Raw genomic sequence first — 25,676 nt, 5'->3', positions numbered from 1 at the left:
GGGCTGTAAGAACTAACGCATCAACGTCTGTCAGTTTGACCCAACTTTTTCTTCCTCCTAAGGAGCAAAGGCACCACAGCCCTCAAAGCAGGACCAGCGACTCCCCTCCTCCCTCCCTTCCTGCAAGGCCATTTCCTTTGAACAGAGCAGCCTCCCTCCCTCCCCCCCCACCTCCCCAAAGACCCACCCATAGAGACCAGATAGGCCTCGTTGAGGAGATGGGGGGGGAAAGCTGCCCTGGAAAAAGTCCCCAACGGGGAGAGGGGAGGGGGAGTCCTTTGCCGCTGAAGGCCGGTTGGTTTCCCAGGAGGGGCCAAAGTATTGGAGCCTCAAAAGCATCAATTCTTCAGCGGTCAGCTTTCTTTATGGTCCAGCTCTCACTTCCGTACATCACTACAGGAAAAACCATAGCTTTGACTATTCTGACTTTTGTTGGCAAGGTGATGTCTCTGCTTTTTAAGATGCTGTCGAGGTTTGTCATTGCTTTCCTCCCAAGAAGAAGGTGTCTTTTAATTTCGGGGCTGCTGTCACCATCTGCAGTGATCATGGAGCCCAAGAAAGTAAAATCTGTCACTGCCTCCATATCTTCCCCTTCTATTTGCCAGGAGGTGATGGGACCAGTGGCCATGATCTTAGTTTTTTTTTATGTTGAGCTTCAGACCATTTTTTGCGGTCTCCTCTTTCACCCTCATTACAAGGTTCCTTAATTCCTCCTCACTTTCTGCTATCAGAGTGGTATCATCTGCATATCTGAGGTTGTTGATATTTTTTCCGGCAATCTTAATTCCAGCTTGTGATTCCTCCAGTCCGCCTTTTGCATGATGTATTCTGTATATAAGTTAAATATGCAGGGAGACAATATACAGCCTTGTCGTACTCCTTTCCCAATTTTGAACCAATCAGTGTTTCCGTATCCAGTTCTAACTATTGCATCCTGTCCCACGTATACATTTCTCAGGAGATAGATAAGGTGGTCAGGCACTCCCATTTCTTTAAGGACTTGCCATAGTTTGCTGTGGTTCACACAGTCAAAGGCTTTTGCATAGTCAATGAAGCAGAAGTAAATGTTTTTCTGGAACTCTCTGGCTTTCTCCATAATCCAGCGCACGTTAGCAATTCGGTCTCGAGTTCCTCTGCCCCTTCAAAATCCAGCTTGCACTTCTGGGAGTTCTCGGTCCACATACTGTTGAAGCCTACCTTGGAGGATTTTGAGCATAACCTTGCTAGCGTGGGATATAAGTACAATTGTACGGTAGTAGGAGCATTCATTGGCACTGCCTTTCTTTGGGATTTGTATGTAGACTGATCTTTTCCAGTCCTCTGGCCACTGTTGAGTCTTCAAAGCTTACTGACATATTGAATGTAGCACCTTAACAGCGTCATCTTTCAAGATTTCAAATAGTTCAACTGGAATGCCATCACCTCCACTGGCCTTGTTGTTAGCCAGGCTTTCTAAGGCCCACTTGACTTCGCTCTCCAGGATGTCTGGCTCAAGGTCCGCAACTACATTATCCGGGTTCTCCAGGACATCCAGATCTTTCTGGTATAATTCCTCTGTGTAATCTTGCCACCTCTTCTCGATGTCTTCTGCTTCTGTTAGGTTCCTACCATTTTTGTCCTTTATTATATCCATCTTTTCACAAAAGGTTCCTTTAATATCTTCAATTTTCCTGAACAGATCTCTGGTTTTTCTTTTCTATTATTTTCTCTATTTCTTTGCATTGTTCATTTAAGAAGGCCCTCTTGTCTCTCCTTGCCATTCTTTGGAAGTCTGCATTCAATTTTCTGTAACTTTCCCTGTCTCCCTTGCATTTTGTTTCACTTATGTCTCCCTAAATATTGTTTGCCAGAAAATAAGACGCAGATTTTTCTTTTCTTGGAAATGTTAGGGGTATTTGGTCATAGTTTATAGTCCCTATACCTCTGTAAAGTAACATAGAATTGGTCAGTATATCCAAAGTGTACCGCTCCACCTTGACGGAGCATGGAGGGAGCCATTGCAGCGCTGTGAGGGGCAGGTGCAGAGCAGCACAGAGCCCACTCACACTCCTGCAGCAGATGATTTAAGTCTGAAAAGGAGGGTCACACACTGCTGGCATCCTCCACAAGAACCTTCACTGGAGAGTGCTCAGACAAAATACCATGGCAGAATCTTGTTTTCAATAAAAGTTCATGTGGAGGATGCCAGCGGTGAGCCACCCTCCTTTTCAACTTCCATAAAAGGTAAGGGTAAAGGTTCCCCTTGAGAATTTTTTTCCAGTCGTGTTCGACTCTAGGGGGCGGTGCTCATCCCTGTTTCCAAGCCATAGAGCCAGCGTTTGTCCGAACACTATCTTTCCGTGGTCACATGGCCAGTGCGACTTAGACATGAAATGCTGTTACCTTCCCACCGAGGTGGTGCCTATTTATCTACTCACATTTGCATGCTTTCGAACTGCTAGGTTGGCGGGAGCTGGGACAAGCGATGGGAGCTTATTCAGTCACGTGGATTCGATCTTACGACTGCTGGTCTTCTGACCCTGCAGCACAGGCTTCTGCGGTTTAGCCCGCAGCGCCACCATGTCCCTACTTTTCAACTGGCATAAAATTGTATTATTCTCCTAATACCATGGAAGGCAGAGACAAGGGGGCCCTACAGCTCGACAGAGAGGTGCAGGATCTGTCGGTGGAGTTCTCGCCTCCTCTCTGCTGCTGAGACAAGGTGGGAGCGGAGACGGGGAGGTCACCCAGAGCCGTATCTTGAGAATTGTGGGCCCTGATGCAGAGGCTGATCAAGGATCCCCCAAATCCCAAACATGTGCTGTGAATTTATTAGAAAAATATTGTTAGGGGAATAATGGTCAGAAATAAACAACATAAAATTAATGTATATGCTGATAATATACCGGTACTTTGATTTCCAGAATCCCCGATGGAAAGTATAGCAACATTGAAACTTATATTGGAAGAATTTAAATATTATACAGGATTAAAAATTAATTATGATAAATCTAAATTGCTATGCATAAATACTCCTATCCTAGAACAAAAAGAAATCAAGAAAACTACAGGTTTGGACCTATGTTATTCAAGTTTCAAATATTTGGGGATCTGGATAACAAAAAATATAAGGCAACTAGTCTATAAGAACTATAAAAAGTATTTAGTTCTACAAAGGAAAAAAATTAAACATGGAAAAAAATTAAATCTAACATTATTGGGAAGAATTGTAATAATTAAAGCTTGCCAAAAACTTCCTTTTCTTGCCAAATCTTCTATTTCTATTTCAAAATATCCCTCTACAACTGGAAATGAAACAGATAAAACAATGGCGAAACATATTGGAAAAAGTTATTGCAGGGAAAAGTAAACCCCTGAGATTTATAAACATAGTTAAGTATAACCCAAGTAGAATTGGAGGGCTAGCAATACTGCATTTACTAAAATATTATGAGGCTTTCACAGTGGGGAGTGAAAGAATCCTGTCTCTGCAGCTCCACTCATCAGCAGAAACGGTCACCCTCATTAGTGCATATGCACCAACACTGTTGTCTACAGTGGAAGTCAAAGACAAATTCTATGACGATCTGGCAGCTACTATCAAAAAAAATCCCAGAGAGAGTGTGGCTGTGCATTCTTACGGATTGCTACTTCACAAGACCTCAAATCAGACATCGACGGACTGAACTCAGGAAAACGGTGTCGCTTATCTGGTCAGAAAACAAACTGGCCATTTTAAAGAACATTTTGATATACACAAAATGTATTTCCAATAAGAATAGTTACCATGTAACCATGTTTGCATTCTAATTTTCACTCTCTCGTTTCTTTTGTTTCATGTTTATTATATATAGAAATTGATCAATGGATGAGGGAGGTGCTTGATACGGTGTCTCAAGTTGAGGTGGGATCTACTTTACAGTGCTTGGTAATATTTGATGATTAACAATAATAGCTTTCTGTTAAAAAGCTGATCCCACAGCTATAAATACTCAACTATCCCACAAACTACACCACAGCACGGACAGAGTTCTGACTCCCGTCCTCTGAAGATGCCGGCCACAGAGACTGGCGAAACGTTAGGAATAAAAACCTCCAGACAGACAGCCTGAAAAACCTACATCAATGGTTGAGGAAGGTGTCAGATATGATGTCTCAAGGTGAGGTGGGATCTACCTGATGTGTAAAAACAGGGCCAGGCAACCTAACCTTATCAACTTTATCTGCCGCAGATTGGAGCCTGATAAAGGTGACAACTCCAAAAGTGCTTTTGCCTATAGTTTGCCCTTTTGAATAATAAAAAAGGGCTTACCACCCCAACTTGAAGCAGCAGATTGACTTCTGTGTTCACCTTTTTTTGTTCCGAGCAGTTATTTGTTTCGCCATAGTTCCTTCTCTCTCAAATGGGACCAAAGAGTTCAATAAAGTTAATATTGATTGATTGATTGATTGATTGATTGATTGATTGATTGATTGATTGATTGATTGATTGATTGATTGATTGATTGATTGATTGATTGATTTTATTTACGAGCTAAGATGTCCAGCGCTCTGTCTTGCCCGGTGATACTTAATTCTTTTCAGCCTGTCACGGCCGATACTGTGGCCAGGGCGCTCAATCGCTGTCGTGCCACCACCTCCTCCTTGGACCCTTGCCCGGCCTGGCTAATCAAGGCAGCCAGGTCCTTAACAACGGAATGGGCCACTGTAATAATTAATGGGTCTTTTCTTGAGGGCAGATTCCCTTCTGCCCTCAAGGATACACTCATTAGGCCCATTAGAAAGAAACCTAGTTTGGCGGCGGACGAAATCGGCAACTATAGGCCCGTCGCCAACGTTTCTTTCTTAAGCAAGGTAGTCGAGAGGGTGGTGGCCGATCAGCTTCAGGCGCTTCTGGATGAAACAGATGCCCTGGATCCATTCCAGTCGGGCTTCAGGCCGCCCATGGTACAGAAACGGCATTGGTCGCCCTGTGTGATGACCTATTGAGGGAGGCCGACAGGGGCAAACTGTCTCTGCTGGTTCTCCTAGATATCTCAGCGGCCTTTGATACCATTGACCACGGTATCCTCCTGGGGAGGCTCTCTGAGTTGGGAATAGGTGGCCTGGCTTTGGCCTGGCTCCGTTCCTTCTTGGAGGACCGCCCCCAGAGAGTACAGCTTGGGGAGAGTGTCTCGGCCCCATGGAGCCTCAATTGTGGGGTCCCACAGGGGTCGATCATCTCCCCAATGCTGTTTAATATCTATATGAGGCCACTGGGTGGGGTCATCAGGGGGTGTGGAGCATTGTGTCATCAGTATGCGGATGACACACAGCTCTACATCTCCTTTTCACCAACCGCAGGAGATGCCGTCCTGTCCCTTCAGCGCTGCCTGGAGACCGTACTGGAATGGATGCAGGAGAACGGGCTGAGGCTGAACCCGGACAAGACGGAGGTGCTAAGGGTGGGCGCCCCCACATTAGGGGATCTGGGAAACTCCCTCACTTTTGGGGGGGTGACCCTGCCTGTCAGGGATGGGGTTCGCAGTCTGGGGATCCACCTGGACCCGGCGCTCACTATGGAACCTCAGGTGGCGTCTGTGGTCCGTACCGCCTTTTTTCATCTTAGGCGGATAGCCCAGCTGCGATCCTACCTTGACGTTGGGGCGCTCACTACCTTGGTGCATGCGCTCGTAATCTCAAGATTAGATCACTGCAATGCACTCTACGTGGGGCTGCCTTTGAGGCTGCTGCGGAAACTACAGGTGGGGAGCAGAATGCGGCGGCCAGATTACTCAGTGGAGTGAGAAGATACCAACATATTTCACCCACTCTGGCCGCACTGCATTGGCTGCCCATCCGTTTCCGCATCGACTTCAAAGTGTTGATGCTTACGTATAAAGCCCTAAACGGTTTAGGACCTCGATACCTGGCGGAACGCCTTCTCCCACCAAGGTCTACCTGTGTCACTCGCGCGAGCCAGGAGGTGAGACTGAGGAGCCTAACGCCAAGGGAGGCCCGGAAGGAAAAGACCAGAAATCGGGCCTTCTCGGCGGTGGCTCCTCCTCTCTGGAACAACCTTCCCCCTGAGATCCGCGCGGCTCCCTCGCTGGGTATTTTCAAGAAACAATTAAAAACATGGATGTTTGGGCAGGCCTTCCCAACAGATAACTCCTGACGATTTCTCCCTTTTCCTATAGCTCCCCATTTTGTTTAGTATATATATATATATATATATATATATATATATATATATATATTCTTTGTTACGTAAAATGGTTTTGTGTATATTATTGTATTTCTTTTATGTTGTTAGCCGCCTAGAGTGGTCCTCACACGACCAGATAGGCGGGATATAAATAAATAAATAAATAAATAAATAAATAAATAAATAATTAATTAATTAATTAATTAATTAATTAATTAATTAATTAATTAATTAATTAATTAATCCTGCTTTTATCCCACCCATCTAGATTCAATGAATCTACTCTGGGTGGCTAACATTCCGAATTTAAAATGAAATTTAAAACAAACAATATTAGATAAGCAAAGACCAAGATGGTAGATGGTTACACTTAGGAAATTAAGAAATGGAAGTCTTCAGCTTGTTCTGAAAAACTCCCAGTGAGGGAGCCAAGCGAATCTCAGGGGGAAAGATGTTCCAGAGGTGAGGGGACACTGCCGAGAAAGCCCAGTTTCTACTTTTCTCCTTTCGGGCCTCTCTCGGGGTCAAGCCTGAATATAATAAAGAGTGCTTGGTAATATTTGATGATTTTTTTAAAAAAATATGTTGCTAAAATTCACATTTCAACAAATTGTACAATACTTGTACACTTGCATATCTGCTTGCCATTATTTCTAGACTTAGATCATAGACTTTTAGTTTCAGAGCTAGTAATAACTTAGATTATTACTAATAACACTAAAAACACTAAAAATTAAATGAGGAGGATAATATTTAATATTATAAAGAGTCAATAAAGAGTCAATTCTTTAAATTCCTGCAATATTTCTTTCAGTTTGTTGATCATAGGCATTCTGCATTTTCTCAGGATTGGCACAATGATTTTAAAAGCACTATCACTCCTCCCTCCCCTGATTAAGGTAGAGAATACTGAATAGGACATTACAAAATCATAGCAGAGAGCTGGGGTGATTACTTTATTATGCTTTTATTAAAATAAATAAATAAATAAATAAAACAAGGGGGATGGATCTCCATTAAAGCAAGGAATAGATTGTTTCCATTGGTCTAGGAAGCCCAGTAAGTGTATATGTAGATTTGTTTTTTAAAAAACATTTTTTAAAACAAGAAAACACATGGCCAGTGAATTCTGAGTTTTGTTATCCAAAAAATGTAACTTTCCCAATCTTGACCTTTCAAGACTGAGTAAGTTGAATGTATTGCCCCATGATCAAAGAGCTATTCTCCCCAATACCTAATTCCCAAAGTGACATGTTCCCCCACCACACGACACACCACGCCCAGAGCCCCCCCCCCCATTAGTCCTCCTTTGTCCTCCTTTTCGTACACATGTATCTGGCAATCCTAACCTGAAAATGTGTTAGACTCGGCAGTTAGTTTTTAGAGTACAGTGGTGCCTCACTTGACAACGTTAATCCAGCGAAATCACTGTAGAGCGAAATTGTCGTCAAACGAAATAAAAAAGCCCATTGAAATGCATTGAAAACCGTTCAATGCATTCCAATGGGCAAAATACCTGCTCGTCCAGCAAAGATCATACGGCGGCCATTTTTTGGTGCCTGTAATGTGAGGAATCTGCCCTAACACAGCAGGGAGCCATTTTCTACAACTGGAGGCCATCTTGAAACCCGTTTGCTGATCGTCATAAAGCAAAAAATCGGTTCCTGAAACAGGGAACTGATCAACGTTAAGCAAAATTCCCCTATCTAAACATCGCAAAAGCGATCGCAAAAACTTCAATGTTAAGCAGATTCGTCATGGAGCGGGGTAATCGTCCAGTGGGGCACCACTGTAATGCATAAATGGAACAGAAATGTGGAACTAGAGGCACAGGAACCAGAGTCCTTTAATGATAATGAACAGGGCTATACAATAAGGGAGCCAGAGCACACACATCTCCAGGTTCTCTATCATCTCCCAGGTAGGAATCATCCTTCATAGGAAAGAATATGAGTACTAGGGAATGGACGAGGTGAGATTAATTGACCATAGGTGGGGCTGATCCACCCACTATTCCCATTTCTAACATCATCTACTATGACCTCAACGGTTTCTGCAACCAAGGCAGGGGCATTGCATTACTGTACAGGGGAAACCTGTTTTATTTTCTATGGCTGTGGTCCCCAGCCTTGGGCCTCCAGATGTTCTTGGGCTACAACTCTCAGAAGCCTTCACCACCAACTCTATGGCTTACACAGGAGCTTAAGAGCCCCCCCCTTTTACTCCAACAAATTCATCTCAAAAGGAAAATCAAAAGGTCAAGGGGGAGAATTAATCACACTGATTTGATAGAAAATAAATAAAAATAAATAAAACAGAATAGGGTAAATAAAACTAAAACTAATAATGAAAATAGAATAAAGACAATCATACAACGCAATCCATTACTGTCCAAAATGGAAGGATTATCTGGGAGAAACTCAACCCACTTTAAGGTTTGGGGATACAGATCAGAAAGGTTCTAGAGATCAGGGTCAGGCTAGGATGATTGGCTGAGGACTCCTCTCCCCTGGTGTGGCCCTAAATGGGAAAGCTGAAGACATCAGTGAGGAAGGCCACACACGAGATGGATTGACTCCATAAAAGAAGCCACAACCTTGAATTCACAGCACTTGGACAGGGCTGTTCAGGACAAGACATGGGAGTGACTTGTTTATAGGTTTGCCATCAGTTGGGAACTGGAAGGCACACAACAACATCCAGCTACAACCAAGGGGGAGCCTTCCTTTCAACTAGACTGGTACGGTCATGGTCCCTTCATTTTGGAACAGGTTCCTGGAGAGGTTCACTAGTCACCCTTCCTCTCTGGTTTTAGGAAGCTGAGTAAGATTGAATGAGGCTTCCTCCTACCAATTGTAAATATTGTGCTGAGAGACTCAAAATGGGTTTTATGAATTTTTTTTTTAATTTAAAGGAGTGTTTGTTCCACTGATAGGGTTTGTTGTATTTTGTCTTTATTGTATTTAGTATATGGTGCTTTTATGATTTTACAGTCCATTGTAAATTAATAAATATTTATTTATTTGAAGTCCCCCTAAGAATCCTGAATGGGGCTGGGAAGACAACACAGGGCAAGCATCCATTTCAGGTCAGGTATAGGGAACGCCCAGGGGCCAAGTGGCAATGTCCCAATTCTTTCTGCAGAGGAGCCACAGAGCATTGGAACATGTGCAGAGTGCCTTTTCCTTGCGCCCAGGACGTTGCCGTGACAGAGGGAGCCGCTCAAGCTTCCAGGTGGGCTGCGGCCGGGGGGCATGGGCGAGATGGCCACAAATGCCCTGCCGCCTGGCCAGGGGGGTGAACCTGGCCGGCCGCCTCCACCTTCCTCTCACAAGAGCGTGAGAAGCACTAGTGCTGCTTTCCCCCCTCTGGGACTTCAGGTCATCAACGGCTTGTGTGTCCACCCTGTCTGAGGGGATTTGTAGCGAAATGGAACTGGGGGAAGAGGTTGCGGAGGCCAAGAGCCCTGAAGGAAAAGGCGGGCGAGGAAGAAGCCACGGGGTTGCCCTGCAAAGCCTCTGCCGCCGCCTCCTCAGCGCCTGCCTCAAGAAGAACGGCTGCCCTCCTCCCGCGAAACCAGCCCCCCCCAACGGCCGCTCCCTGCCAATCCTGTCAGAGCCACCAATTGCAAGCGAGAGGCGGGAGCAACAGGGGAACCGCAGCCAATCAGAGTCGCCTGCGCAGTCTAGACCGCCCTGCTTTTGGCACCTGGGCTGCAGAAAACGTCTCCCGGAGCGGCTGAAGGGTCCCGAGAAGAGGCCAGCGGAGGGATCGTCCCGGCCGAGGCTCTGGCTCCCAGTTTCCCCCCCTTCCCGACCTGGCCCTTCCCGGATCGAGGGAGCAGCGACCGCCTCCTGCCCGCCTTCCCTCCCCTCGGTCCCCCGCCGAGCCAAGCCTTGCACCGGCACAGCCGGACTCGGCAGGCGCTGCGCCCGAAAGGAGAGTAAGCGCTCCTGGGGGTGGGGTGGCGGTGGGGGGCCATGCAGAGGGACCCTCCCTTTCCCTCCCCTCCAGGATGCCGGGATGACAGGACCAAGAAGCCCTCGCTAGAATCACGATCAAGCGTCAACGTGGTGGGAATACATTCACCCCATGGACCAGAGCACGCCAGGCCCTCCTGTCATCCACTGCCTCCCGGAGTTGGGTCAAATTCATGTTGGTCGCTTCGCAGACACTGTCCAGCCATCTCGTCCTCGGTGGTCCCCTTCTCCTCTTGCCTTCACACTTTCCCAACTCAGGGTCTTTTCCAGAGAGTCTTCTCTTCCCATGAGGTGGCCAAAGTATTGGAGCCTCAGCTTCAGGATCTGTCCTTCCAGTGAGCACTCAGGGTTGATTTCCTTTAGAACTGATAGGTTTGTTCTCCTTGCAGTCCAGGGGACTCTCAAGAGTCTCCTCCAGCACCACAATTCAAAAGCACCCATTCTTCAGCGGTGAGCTTTCTTTATAGTCCAGCTCTCGCTTCTATACATCACGACAGAAAAAAAACATAGCTTTGACTATTCTGACTTTTGTTGGCAAGGTGACGTCTCTGCTTCTTAAGATGCTGTCTAGGTTTGTCATCGCTTTCCTCCCAGGTAGCAGGTGTCTTTTAATTTCGTGGCTGCTATCTGCTATCTCTATCTGCAGTGATCATGGAGCCCAAGAAAGTAAAATCTGTCACTGCCTCCATATCTTCCCCTTCTATTTTCCAGGAGGTGATGGGGCCAGTGGCCATGATCTTAGTTTGTTTTTTTTTATGTTGAGCTCTCTCAACATCAAAAAAAATGTTTTTTTGCAATCTCTTCTTTCACCCTCATTACAAGACTTAGTTCATAGACTTTTACTTTCAGAGCTAGTAATAACTTACATTAGTACTAATAACACTAAAAATTAAATGAGGATAATATTTAATATTATAAAGAGTCAATACGTTTATATAGTCTTACAGATAGAAGCGAGGGCAACCATAATGCCGATATGGCCAAAGAATTTTGACACCTCTGGGCTAAAGGAACTGTGAATGGGTCATTTGATCAGCATAATCCGCAACCAAGCAGGACAGAGCACATTCATGGATAAGGAAATCAAATCACTCTGTCTCCCACCAGCTTCCCCTGTGATTCAGCTTGCTGTGGTTGGGAGCTGCTAATATTTTCCTACTGTAATTTTATTATTTTGATATCATTTCTCAGATGTCTTAGAAAGATCTGCATCTCCCAAAGCAGTGTTAGAAACAATTTGAACTACTTTTGGAGATGGAATTCAAAATAATAGAATAACAATTTGAGGTGTTTCACGTTGTGTGTTTTTAATAATTAAGACATGAATATTGTGCAAATATTTTATCTTTCATGCCTCTTATATCCCAGGAGGAAGGTCCGATGAATCCCAAAGGGAACTTGCATTCACAAACACAATCAGCCCCATCTGTGGCTGAATCCAAGGGGACGCTCAAGAAGGTCTTGAAGAGTTGAAGATAAGGCCCTTCCCCATGAGCAGTTGGTTCCCCCTAGACAATTGGGTCACCCGGGTGTTCTTGGCTTGCAGTTCCCAGAAGCCTTCCCAAATAGCTCTGCCTGGGTTTCTGGAAAGTGCCGTCCAGGAACTCCTGGATTTCCCAAAGTCCCTGTCCGGGGAGGGGGTAGCTGCTTCTCCGTTCATTGCCAATTGTGCCTCGTTGTGGTTTGTCTTGCTCAACTTTTGTGCAAGGCAGTTTTTTCCTGTGGGTCTCCTCGGGGGGAGGGGAGAAGGATTCAAAAGATCCCACCTCCGGGGTTTCCTCCCTACAAGGCCTAGGAGGGCCTCATTGATCAAGAGAGGGAGGGGGAGGTTGGCAGTGAGCTCAAAGGGAAGAGTGAAGCCTAAGCAAGGTTGGGGGTTGGAAGACAGGAGGCGAGAAAAGTTTTGAGACCTGAACTGTGCCCGCCTTGGGTTGGCAACTCCACAACACAGGGAACTTGGCACGGAGGCCAAGGAGTCCCTTTGGAGACGTCCGCTGTGTTGGGATCCTTGAAGCAACAGAAACAATAAATGCTTCCCTGATAACAGAGGGCCTGGTCCAACCCTCATCACAGGGGCTCTGGTGTTTTCTAGATGTTGATTTTGTTTACTATTTTTAGTGTACCTTTGAATTGATTCTTTTTAAGGTTTCCAGACTTGCTGTTTTTAACTTTTAAATGTTGCCTTTTAGTGATTAAAGTAACCTGCCTTGAGTCCTTTTAAAGGAGAAAGGAAGGGTAAAAATATTTTAAATAAATAGTAGTAATACAATCTTGTTTCCTGTTACTTTCATCATATGTTACAGCGGGAAGCAGGTCCTGTTGCTCTCAGATTCCCTGCTGTTGCCCCCTCCTCACTGAGACGGTGGGAGCTTTTAGCTTGGAGAACAGCATGAAATGTTCCTTCCTTTTCCTCCCTTTTCCTTCCTTCCTCCCTTCCTGTGGATTCTTTATTGGCTGCCTTTCTGTTCCTCTTGTTCTGCTGCCTGAAGAAGAGAGAGAGATGGGGATGTGGCCCCGTTCAGTAGAAACATGAGGAAGGCAGATCCCTGAAGGAAATGTTTTTGTTTGCTTTATCCGTAAAGCCTCCGGGCTGATCTTTTCTATTTTTTCTTTTCTCCTAGGAAGGGGTGAGCTGATGTCTCTTTGCTTCTTTTGGGACCAAAAACGAAAAGCCGAATCCCGGATCCCGCCAACATTTGCAAGGTAAGTGAGATTTCAAGAGGTGGCTTACGTAGCCTTGCTACCCACTCTCTTCTCTCAGTTTCCCTGGTCCAGCAGGGATTTGAATCCAGCTCTCTTGGTTTCCAGTCTGGTAGTCCATCTGCTACAGCACACTGACTCTCTGATCATGTGCAGAGTGTTGGTGTTCAGTTTTCTTTGCTTTTTATTGAGGTTGGGTTTTTTTTTGTTTTATACGTGTGAATCCTGCTCACCCCAAACCCCATGGTCACCAAAGGCAGGTCGTCTTGATAAGAGGCAAACCTTGGTCATTCTGATTTGGGGTGTAGGGGTTCCCCTTCAAGGCTCCCTTCTTGTTCCCCCTGAACAGACAAGCCAGAGTGGGGAATTTTGCTTAACACCATCCACCTGTACTTCAGACTCTGATGATATATTTTTTAATTTTTGTTAATAAACTTCAACATAAAATATATAAACCAAAATCCAAATCAACTGTGTTCCCCTCCACCCTCGTCAGGATCGCTTGTAGTAATCTTTTTCCATTGTCTTTATTCTTTTTCTTTTATTGTCCTCTTCTCCTGAACTGCATTGATTCCTCATTTGGAACTTTCCCTCTTGTTACCACATATCCAATAAATCTGCCCCATATATTATAATTTTTTTAATCTCTCCTTTCTTAACCTTTAAATTGTAAGTTATTTATCATTTATAGCAATGTTCCATATTTCATTATACCATTCTTCCATTTGAAATTCAAGTTTTGATTTCTAATTTCTAGCTATTATTGATCTGGCTGGTATTAATTAATTGGTAACCAACTCTCTAGTCATCATATCATATTCCACATTTACAAATATTGATAACAAGGCTATCCCAGGATTTAATTCTATATCCCGTTCACATATATCAGTTAATGATTAACCTTGAGGTTGCCTTGATAAAGTTCTGCAGACTGGCTGGTGGATCTCCTCCATGTGGAATGAGCAAGGGAGTGAGTCCAAATTAAGGAATTAAAAATGATGTAAGGAAGGAAGGGGAACATTCTGTCCTGGACTTCTCAAGTCTTGATTCCCAGGCCTGAAACAGAAGTCAGCTGATGGAAGGGAGGCAGGCTGTGCCTGGGCGTTCCCTGATTGATTGATTTATTTGTTAGTTAGTTTGTTTTATTTGATTTATATACCACCCATCTGGCAGCAAAGGACAGTCTGGCTGGTTTACAACAATTAACATAAAACAACAAAGTAACAAAATAACAGCATCAATACATAGGGACGAAAATCAAATAACATCAATATATAGAGGTGAAAATCAAAAATCATAAAGTGCAATGAGGATACAGTACAATAAATATAAGTTAAAAGTGTAGAAAAATATATTGATGCTGTAGGAGATGACAAGACAATTATGAGAAGAGGGAAAATAAAACGCAACTAAAGTCCAGGATTCTGTGCACTTCTCAATGTCATTATTAAGCACACCTTGATGCCTCCCTCTAAGAGATGATCCAAGAAATAGCTGGTGAGTTTAAAATACTCCTTTACTATGTCCTGGGCCGGTATTCTGCTTTCTTCTTTCCTTCTGCTGTTGATGCTGCTTTATTGGGTTAGCAGGGCTTTGAGCAGACTTGTTGAAATAAATGAAATAAAGAAACACACTCCCTTTGTTGTTGTCCAATCTGCTTTTCTCATGACTAGGGAAGGACCCCATCTTTAGGTTGCAATTCTAAATCTACTTTCCTGGAAGTAAGTCCCTCTGAGCATCTTGAAAGTGGTAGCCAGGCATTTGTAGTTATTGATATAAAAATGAAATGAAATAAAACACCCTGCTACCCCTCTGGAAAATGAAGCAGAGGAGGAAAATAAATAAGTGCCCCATCTGTCCAACCTACACTCAAAGAATGTGGTAACTCCTTTTCCTTTTATTTTTGATTTAGAAAACTGAAGCCCAGTTGTGTAGAAAACACATACATGTCTTTCTTCAGAAAAGGTGTCACACATCAGGTTCTTCTCCCTTCCTTGTGTTCGATGGTGAGGGATGTCAACGCCTGAGAAATGGCATCCTTCAGCCCTCCTCTGTCTTTTCCTCCATAGGCATCGGGGTGGCATCTGAGGCCTAACCCAAATCCTTCTTTGGGGTGGAGTGGAAACATGCAGCCCTTGATGGCAGACCCTGTAAAGATATGTTGAAGAGAGCAGGTAAGAAGGCTGTGATCATGGCAGTGTTTTTTGGTGAGAATCTGGAAATGTGTGAAAGATAAACAGAGAAACTTCCAGACATCTTTCACCTCCTGGACGTCTTGTTGAGCAACAAGGGTGTTATCTTAGGAAGGGATGTTTGCATTTCATGGAATGTCCTTGAAAGTCTTGGCTGTGCTCCAATCGAGGATGCAGTGTCTCCTTTCAGGGGAAGCTGTCCCGATGGGAGAGGGGGCTCCAGGGCCTTTTGCCCCGAGTGCCTCTGAAGTGCCAGTTGGCGAAATAAATCAGGAAGAAGGAGCAGAGGTGCCATCATCCTTCTGGGGTTCTCTCACAATCAGCTCCCATCGACCGGCTCAGAGTGTGATCTGCCTGCGGGATCAGATTGGGCTTGGGGTCTGATCCTGCTTCAGGGGCTCTTCTTCGACACTTCACAGATGGAAACCAAGGTGATGGGAGGCAGAGCCCCTGGAGAAACGGAAACAGTTGGATATGGGCCAGTCTTCCATTCTGCGTCTCACGGGAGGTGAGGGGAGAGATACCTCTGAGAAGGGCAAACCTGATGGTCCACACTCACAGTTCCAGTTTTTTGCAATCACTAATCTGGCAAACTAATCATGAACTTTTTTTAATTAACTCCTTTTTTGCCCAAGCCCACTCTTAAGAGTGGAACTTGAGGGGCAAGTTGCATTAAGTTTTCAATTTCTTCAAATACTGTATTCCAAATTTTCAAATTTGCTTCCCAGTCTCACTACATGTGAAAATAAGTAAATATAACATGACCACATCTCCAAGACAATATGCAGCATTTCGAATCCATAAGATTAAACTTGTTGTACTGTCAAATATCTCCTCCCCCTCTGAGCAATAATTTCTGCAGATTTGGGTCATTTCCCTGCATTTACCACTAACTACTCTTTACCCGTTCTTAAGTTCAATAATCTAGCTGCAACATATTGACCAACACTGTCGTCCCCCCCCCTTGTATTCATTTTTGCTAATCAAACTATAGTTCTAACGTTTCTTTCCTCTTCAATAAATGTTGAGAAATTCCCTTCTAATTTTCTGGAAAATTCACTACAATCCTTGAGAATAAAAAAATAAGGATTTTTAAAAAATTTCTGTGGTACAGTTTTCATTTTACACAAGACAATTCTACCAAACCGTGATAGTTGATCTTCCTACCCTGTTTCCCCCAAAACAAGACAGGGTCTTATATTAATTTTTGCTCCAAAATAGGCATTAGAGCTTATTTTCACGGGATGTTTTATTTTTGTCATGTACAGCCATCTACACTTATTCAAATGCAGTCATGTCATCTTCTGGTTGCTGCACAATGGTGGGGAGCGGGATTTCACTTAACTAGGGCTTATTTTTGGAGTAGGACTTATATTACGAGCATCATGAAAAAATCATACAAGGGCTTATTTTCAGTTTAGGTCTTATTTCAGGGAAAACGGTATCATAATTTAATTTATATTTAATTTCTAATTTCAACTTCTCAAAATTTGGCTTTATAAAATCTTCCAATTTTTGTAAGATTTATTCCTAAATATTTTTCCCTTATTTTAACAAACCAAAGTCATGTCAGATTTATTGCAATTTGTATTGTCCTTTTCCCGACTGATTATCATTATAGCTGGTAATGGTGATCTCTCCTTAAGATCCCAACCTTTTTAAAGTCATGATCCCCTTTTTGTAACCGCTAAGTAACCCCCTGCCACATTTTCTTTTCTTATTTCTTTTCTTTTAGATTAGTAGTTGGGTAAAGGGTGTCAGAACCCACCATCCCCAGAAGGATTGCTCGATTCCCAAACAGAGTGTGTCCGGGCATATGTGTACTCCTAAATAACTGAGCAGAGTCCAGGTGACTCAGCCAGGACGTAACACAAACCCCTCACCACAAGTCTGTTCTAAAGAAAACCCTTGCTTGTACTTAAGTAAAGTTAAGCAAGAAAAATAACAGAGAAAACTCATGAGCTTTGGCGTCTGCCAGGACAAACAAAGCTCAGGCAAAAAGGACTCTGTAGCATTCTGTGGCCTGACAACTCTTCTGGAAGCAGGCTCAGCAGACTTGCTGTTCAAGAAACCAATCTTAAGGATTTTAAGGATAAATTTTTATTGAAAAATAAAGTCTTTAGAGATATTCAGTTTGTTGCATAAGCAAAGCATAAGTTACATTTCCAAAAGATACTGCAGTTAGAATCTTAACAAAATTCAACTAGCAAAAATAAAATAAAAAAAGCTTCTTTAAGGGTAGGCAACGGTTAGCCCCCCTTTAAATCTGTCTCTCTATACAACATCTTAGCATATAAAGCATACAAAATGGCTGCCTAGAAACTGGAATCAGGCATCTGAGTCTGGAAGCTCTCTAAGCCCTCCAATCACTTCCAGCTCTGTCCATGTGGCACCATCCTCCATTTTCTATCTTCTTGGCACCACCCATCTTCTTCGTCCCTTCTAGATGTTGAACAATGGGCGTAAAGGACAGTCCATTCCCATCACGCCTCCTTTCCCCATGAGAAGTCTAGGTGTTTTTTTCCAACTCCTCATCTCGGGTCTAGAGCCAGACAGTGGTGTTGTGTCTTCGCTCCTTATCGTCTCATATGTTTATCCAGTTCTATCTACTGACTCAAACTATTTGTATAATAGATCCCATCTTTCAATTGCCTTTTGTGTTGGACAGTCTTTCAGCCCTTCTGACAAAAGGTCCATCTCTGCTACTTCCCAGATCTTTTCCAAGAGCTCCTCTTGTTTTGGTGACTCCAGTTTCCAGAATTCTAGCTGCTGTAACTATTATTATTATTATTATTATTATTATTATTATTATTATTATTATTATTATTATTATTATTATTATTATTATTATTATTATTATTATTATTATTATTATTATTATTATTATTAATTTCGTTGTATGGTATACTGTGTATATACTTACAATGACAATAAATAATAATAATAATAATAATAATAATAATAATAATAATAATAATAATAATAATAATAATAATAATAATAATAATAATAATAATAATAATAATAATAGGATTTCTATCCCGCCCATCTAGACCAAAGGTCTACTCATATATGTATGACTCAGTAAGTCTTTGTTTTTTTCTATATAGTATAGAAAAACTATAAATAAACAGGTTTATAGTTCAGTAGAAACAATTCTGGATTCAATGGAATATTATAAAGCAACATTTTTAGCAACAGAGTATGCAGAACTATCCAGTACTGCTTCGCTTCTCTACAAGTCCACCACATGCGGTAAAAATGTCTCTCTTTTGATTTACACTTCCAAGACACGCTTGACACCTCTGTATAAATCTTTGACAGTTTTTCCGGAGTCCTATACACCCATCCCCTTCATGGATTGCTGCCTTGTCACGGCGAAGGGGCTTGAGCAACTCAGAGAAGCTATGGGCTATGCCGTGCAGGGCCACCCAAGACGGACAGGTCATAGTGGAGAGTTCCGACTAAATGCAATCCACCTGGAGTAGGAACCGGCAATTCCACTCCAGTATCTTTGCCAAGAATGCCCCACGATCAGAAACAAAAGGCTAAAATATATGACGCTGGAAGATGGACCCCTCAGGTCGGAAGGCGTCCAACATACTACTGAGGAAGAGTGGAGGACAAATACAAGTAGCTCCAGAGCTAATGAAGTGGTTGGGCCAAAGCCGAAAGGATGCTCAGCTGTGGACGTGCCTGGAAGTGAAAGGAAAGTCCGATGTTGCAAAGAAAAATATTGCATAGGAACCTGAAATGTAAGATCTATGAACCTTGGGAAGCTGGAGGTGGTCAAACAGGAGATGGCAAGAATAAACATCTATATCTTCCCCTTCTATTTCCCAGGAGGTGATGGGACCAGTGGCCATGATCTTAGTTTTTTTGATGTTGAGTTTCAGACCGTTTTTTGCACTCTCCTCTTTCACTCTCATTACAAGGTTCTTTAATTCCTCCTCACTTTCTGCCATCAGAGTGGTATCATCTGCATATCGGAGGTTGTTGATATTTCTTCCGGCAATCTTAATTCCGGATTGGGTTTCTTCCAGTCCAGCCTTCCGCATGATGTATTCTGCATATAAGTTAAATAAGCTGGGGGACAATATACAGCCTTGCCGTACTCCTTTCCCAATTTTGAACCACTCAGTTGTTCCATGACCAGTTCTAACTGTTGCCTCCTGTCCCACATATAGGTTTCTCAGGAGACAGATAAAGTGGTCAGGCACTCCCATTTCTTTAAGAACTTGCCATAGTTTGCTGTGGTCCACACAGTCAAAGGCTTCCGCATAATCAATGAAGCAGAAGTAGATATTTTTCTGGAACTCTCTGGCTTTTTCCATTATCCAGCGCAAGTTAGCAATTTGGTCTCGAGTTCCTCTGCCTCTTCGGAATCCAGCTTGTACTTCTGGGAGTTCTCGGTCCACATACTGCTGAAGCCTACCTTGCAGGATTTTGAGCATAACCTTGCTAGCGTGTGAAATGAGTGCAATTGTACGGTAGTTGGAGCATTCTTTCGCACTGCCTTTCTTTGGGATTGGGATGTAGACTGATCTTTTCCAATCCTCTGGCCACTGTTGAGTTTTCCAAACTTGCTGGCATATTGAATGTAGCACCTTAACAGCATCATCTTTCAAGATTTTAAATAGTTCAACTGGAATGCCATCACCTCCACTGGCCTTGTTGTTAGCCAGGCTTTCTAAGGCCCACTTGACTTCGCTCTCCAGGATGTCTGGCTCAAGGTCAGCAACTACATTGTCTGGGTTGTCCGGGATATCCAAATCTTTCTGGTATAATTCCTCTGTGTATTCTTGCCACCTCTTCTTGACGTCTTCTGCTTCTGTTAGGTCCCTCCCATTTTTGTCTTTTATCATGTTCATCTTTGCGCAAAATGTTCCTTTAATATCTCCAGTTTTCCTGAACAGATCTCTAGTCTTTCCCCTTCTGTTATCTTCCTCTATTTCTTTGCATTGTTCATTTAAGAAGGCCCTCTTGTCTCTCCTTGCTATTCTTTGGAAGTCTGCATTCAATTTTCTGTAACTTTCCCTATCTCCCTTGCATTTTGCTTCCCTTCTCCTCTCTGCTATTTCTAAGGCCTCGTTGGACAGCCACTTTGCTTTCTTGCATTTCCTTTTCTTTGGGATGGTTTTCGTTGCTGTCTCCTGGACAATGTTACGAGCCTCTATCCAAAGTTCTTCAGGCACTCTGTCCACCAAATCTAGTTCCTTAAATCTGTTCTTTACTTCCACTGTGTATTCATAAGGGATTTGGTTTAGATTATACCTGAGTGGCCCAGTGGTTTTTCCTACTCTCTTCAGTCTAAGCTTGAATTTTGCTATGAGAAGCTGATGATCAGAACCGCAGTCAGCTCCAGGTCTTGTTTTTGCTGACTGTATAGAGCTTCTCCATCTTTGGCTGCAGAGAATATAATCAATCTGATTTCGATATTGCCCATCTGGTGATTTCCATGTATAGAGTCGCCTCTTGTGTTGTTGGAAAAGAGTGTTTGTGATGACCAGCTTATTCTCTTGACAAAACTCTATTAGCCTTTGTACTGCTTCGTTCTGAACTCCAAGGCCAAACTTCCCTGTTGTTCCTTTTATCTCTTGGCTCCCTACTTTAGCATTACAGTCCCCTAGAATGAGAAGAACATCTTTCTTTGGTGTCAGTTCTAGAAGGTGTTGTAAATCTTCATAGAATTGTTCAATTTCAGTCTCCTCAGCAATGCTGGTCGGTGCATAAACTTGGATTATTGTGATGTTGAATGGTCTGCCTTGGATTCTTATTAACATCATTCTATCATTTTTGAGATTGTATCCCATTACAGCTTTTCCCACTCTTTTGTTGACTATGAGGGCTACTCCATTCCTTCTACGGGATTCTTGCCCACAATAGTAGATATGATAATCATCTGAGCTGAATTCACCTATTCCTGTCCATTTTAGTTCACTGATGCCCAGGACGTCAATGTTTATTCTTGCCATCTCCTGTTTGACCACCTCCAGCTTCCCAACGTTCATAGATCTTACATTCCAGGTTCCTATGCAGTATTTTTCTTTACAGCATTGGACTTTCCTTTCACTTCCAGGCACATCCACAGCTGAGCGTCCTTTCGGCTTTGGCCCAACCACTTCATTAGCTCTGGAGCTACTTGTACTTGTCCTCCACTCTTCCTCAGTAGCATGTTGGACGCCTTCCGACCTGAGGGGCCCATCTTCCAGCGTAATATCTTTTAGCCTTTTGTTTCTGATCATGGGGCGTTCTTGGCAAAGATACTGGAGTGGCTTGCCATTTCCTACTCCAGGTGGATTGCGTTTAGTCGGAACTCTCCACTATGTCCTGTCCGTCTTGGGTGTCCCTGCACGGCATAGCCCATAGCTTCTCTGAGTTACTCAAGCCCCTTCGCCACGACAAGGCAGCAATCCATGAAGGAGAGATATGGAGGCAGTGACAGATTTTACCTTCTTGGGCTCCATAATCACTGCAGATGGTGACAGCAGCCACAAAATTAAAAGACACCTTCTTCTTGGGAGGAAAGCGATGACAAACCTTGACAGCATCTTAAAAAGCAGAGATACCACCTTGCCAACAAAAGTCCGAATAGTCAAAGCTATGGTTTTTCCTGTCGTGATGTATGGAAGTGAGAGCTGGACCCTAAAGAAAGCTGACCGCCAAAGAATTGATGCCTTTGAATTGTGGTGCTGGTGGAGACTCTTGAGAGTCCCCTGGACTGCACGGAGAACAAACCTATCAATTCTAAAGGAAATCAACCCTGAGTGCTCACTGGAAGGACAGATCCTGAAGCTGAGGCTCCAATACTTTGGCCATCTCATGAGAAGAGAGGACTCCCTGGAAAAGACCTTAATGCTGGGAAAGTGTGAAGGCAAGAGGAGAAGGGGACGACAGAGGATGAGATGGTTGGACAGTGTCACCGAAGCAACCAACATGAATCTGACACAACTCCGGGAGGCAGTGGACGATTGGAAGGGCCTGGCGTGCTCTGGGCCATGGGGTCACGAAGAGTCGGACACGACTAAACGAATACACCCATCAATCACAGCAACGGACCATCTCCCCCCTTATCACAAAAATACACCCATAACAAAAAACACCCTGATCACTATAATCACCCAGTCTCCTGAAAAGTACAAGTCCACCCCAAAGTTAATCCCACAGCTATAAATACTCAACTATCTCACAAACTACACCAGAACACAGACGAGAGTTCTAACTCCTGTCCTCTGAAGATGCCAGCCACAGAGACTGGTGAAATGTTAGGAAGAAAAACCTTCGGAAGAGGGTCAAACAGCTTGAAAAACCTACAATAACCATAAGTAGTGTATCATTATCTAAAGTTTCCCATGCCCTTATCCAAACTAATACACAGGCTTTGTAATACAATATCCAGTCTGCGAGACCAAAACCTGCTCTCTCTTTTTGGCATCTTGCATTGCTTTGATTTTGATTCTTGGTTTTTTACCCTGCCAGACAATTCTCATGGTTATCTTGTTAGGTTCTTGGAGAAATGATTGTTTTAATATCACAGGAATTGTCTGAAATAAAAGTAGAATTTTTGGTAGAATATTCATTTTGATGGTAGCTATTCTTCCCATCAGTGACAACTGTGATTCATCCCATCTCTCCAAGCTATTCTGTATCTCTTCAATCAATTTCATATAATTGTCTTTGAAGAGTCTACTTGTTTTCTTTGTGATTTGAATTTCAAAGTATCCGACGCTCTTCTCTTCGTTGAAAGTTCTTTCTATTATTTTTTTGTAAATTTTCTGTAAATGGTAATTTCCATATATTCATCTAATACATAATTCTGACTTCATAAACCATATTACCCTACTAACATATTTAAACCATTATTAAGATCAAAATAGACTATGTCTAGATGGGCGGCATATAAATGCAATAAATAAATAAATAAATAAATAAATAAATAAATAAATAAAATTTAGCTTCCTAACTTTATAATGATTAACATACATGCATTATCTAAAATATAAACTTAGACCTATATTGATCTTACATTCAAACATTTCTATTATTATCTTTAACATAAAACATTCTAAATTAAGATTTTTCTATGCTTATCTATTACCCATATATGTAAAAAACAACAGTTTCTACCACTATATCCTGTATGATTGTATCCCAGCATCCTTATTATATCCAGTTAAATGTCAAAATAATAGTACTTACAATCAAGGAAAAAAACAATATTTTAAAGAGAAAAAGGATATCTATATAGATAACTTTAGCTACATAGTCATATTATGATTCATATATTACTTAATGTCTTTGTATATCTATCTTGTCATCAATAATGTCTAACAATTATATTCAATATGAGTATTCTAATTTAAGAGTTATTTAAGTTATATGTACTTATCAAACCATTTAAATCGTTCAGCAAGTAACTTTTCAATTTTTTGTTATATTTCCCAGCTCCATGTATAGACCAGAATCCCAAATTACTTATAGCATTTTAACCCAAAATTAAATTCCTGCATCCTCTTTACTAGTTTTAAAGTGCCATCTATAAAATCTTTTTAAGCCATTTTCTCTCCAATTTACTAAATTTATCCCTCTATCAATCATATTCTGCCTTTGAAGCCAGTCAATATCTAGTCTGTATTCAACATTTTGTTGCCCTTCCAGTTTCGCCTTCCCACTTTCCTGCTTTGAATGTTCTCCCATCAAATTAATGTCTATTTTTGGAGTAATCTTCTCCTTTATATAACTCCCTCGTTCATCCACCTGACCCTCCCTCTCATCATACACATTGATTATTCTGGCCTCCTTTTTGGTGGTTTTACCATCCTTTTTAAAAACAGATAAAGTCACTCTCTCTGGTGCTGCCTCTGATTCAATAAGCTAGTCTGGCATCTTCAGATCCTCTTCTTTTCTGTTCCATCCTGAAAACAACGCCTTAACTTCAGAGATCTGGGCCATCATTTAAATAACGATGTTCATTTGAAGCTCATGTAAAGCATTCTTAAAGCAGTCCTCCATTGTAAAATTGACAAGCAGTCGTGCTCTTTGGTTCCTGAATATGAGTAGGCTTTTGCAGAAGGAAGGAAAGAAGCTTGCTTTTCCATGGCTGGGTAGGTGGGGCTCATCAGCTCTGGAAGGCAGCCCATCTAGAAGGAAAACTCCAATTTTAAACCTCCACTGCCTTGTGGCTATATCCACTCATGGAAAAGGCTTCAGGAGTTAACCTTGAGGCAAACTCCAGAGCCGGAGGCAATTCATGTTGTTCTGGCAACTCCTGCGACGTTGCTGGAACCAGTTCTATTGGTTCTTGTTTTTCCATTGGACTATTTCAGTGACGTGGAGAGGGGGGAATTTGCTGCTTGGGTAACAGCATATCCTACATATTATTTTGCCCAGGCTTCTTGCTCTGGAGAGGACACTCCAGCTTACAGCATCGAAACAACACAGGAAGTAGCAGTTACTTGTTATGTCTTTGCTTTACATATAAGATAGAGCGTTGCTTCAGACAATGTTGGTGGTATTTCTCCCTTCTATGAATTCCAGATGTTCCTTATATAAATTAAGCAATACATCTTCCAATTTTATTTTATTTTTTGTAATATTCAGCTGGAAGTCCATCTGCACCTGGCGATTTTCTTTTCCTTTTTAACAGCTTCTACAATTTCCTCCTGGCAAATAGAAGGGGAAGATATTGAGGCAGTGACAGATTTTACTTTCTTGGGCTCCATGATCACTGCAAATGGAGATAGCAGCCAAGAAATTAAAAGACGCCTGCTTCTTGGGAGGAAAGCGATGACAAACTTCGACAGCATCTTAGAAAGCATCACTTTGCCAACAAAAGTCCGAATAGTCAAAGCTATGGTTTTTCCTGTAGTGACGTATGGAAGTGAGAGCTGGACCATAAAGAAAGCTGACCGCCGAAGAATTGATGCTTTTGAACTGTGGTGCTGGAGGAGGATCCTGAGAGTCCCCTGGACTTCAAGGAGAACAAACCTATCCATTCTAAAGGAAATTAACCCTGAGTGCTCACTGGAAGGACAGATCCTGAAGCTGAGGCTGCAATACTTTGGCCATCTCATGAGAAGAGAAGAATCCTTGGGAAAGAGCTTGATGTTAGGAAAGTGTGAAGGCAAGAGGAGAAGGGGACGACAGAGGATGAGATGGTTGGTCAGTGTCATCGAAGCAACCAACATGAATTTGATACAACTCCGGGAGGCATTGGAAGATAGGAGGGCCTGGCGTGCTCTGGTCCATGGGGTCACGAAGAGTCGGACACAATGGAACGACTAAATGACGACAATTTCCTTAAATATTTCTTTAAATAAGCCTCTTTTATAATCACAAAGTAAACTTCAATTCCTCCTGCCACATTTTCATTAAAAAGCATTCTAATGGAATAAGTAAATCACATAATTATAAACTTTCCATAATATAATTTTACCCTAATAAGGGAAGGCTGTAAATCTGCCTCTACCAAATGAAATGATCCTCCCTTCATGACTCCTCTCCCCAAAAGCTCCCTCAGTGAAGTGCCCTTCTCACCTCAATCCCAAAGGAATACGGCCTTCTGCCCTCCATGATTCTCTTCCCTCACCTTCTTGCCTGTATTTCCTTCCTCCTCCAAGACTCAGGTACATCCCCAAT

The 25,676-nt window shown here is 42.7% G+C and overlaps 1 protein-coding gene across 1 annotated transcript in view; it reads right to left on the bottom strand.

The window, feature by feature from the left end:
- LOC140703761 (uncharacterized) overlaps positions 1 to 25,676 on the bottom strand; it is a 343,653-nt gene that overhangs the window by 168,372 nt on the left and 149,605 nt on the right. The window lies entirely within an intron of this gene.

This window comes from Pogona vitticeps, chromosome 2 (assembly GCF_051106095.1).
Source record: "Pogona vitticeps strain Pit_001003342236 chromosome 2, PviZW2.1, whole genome shotgun sequence".
Lineage (NCBI taxonomy): Eukaryota > Metazoa > Chordata > Lepidosauria > Squamata > Agamidae > Pogona > Pogona vitticeps.
Note: the sequence above shows the minus strand (reverse complement) of the source record. Positions and strands in the feature narration are given on the sequence as shown.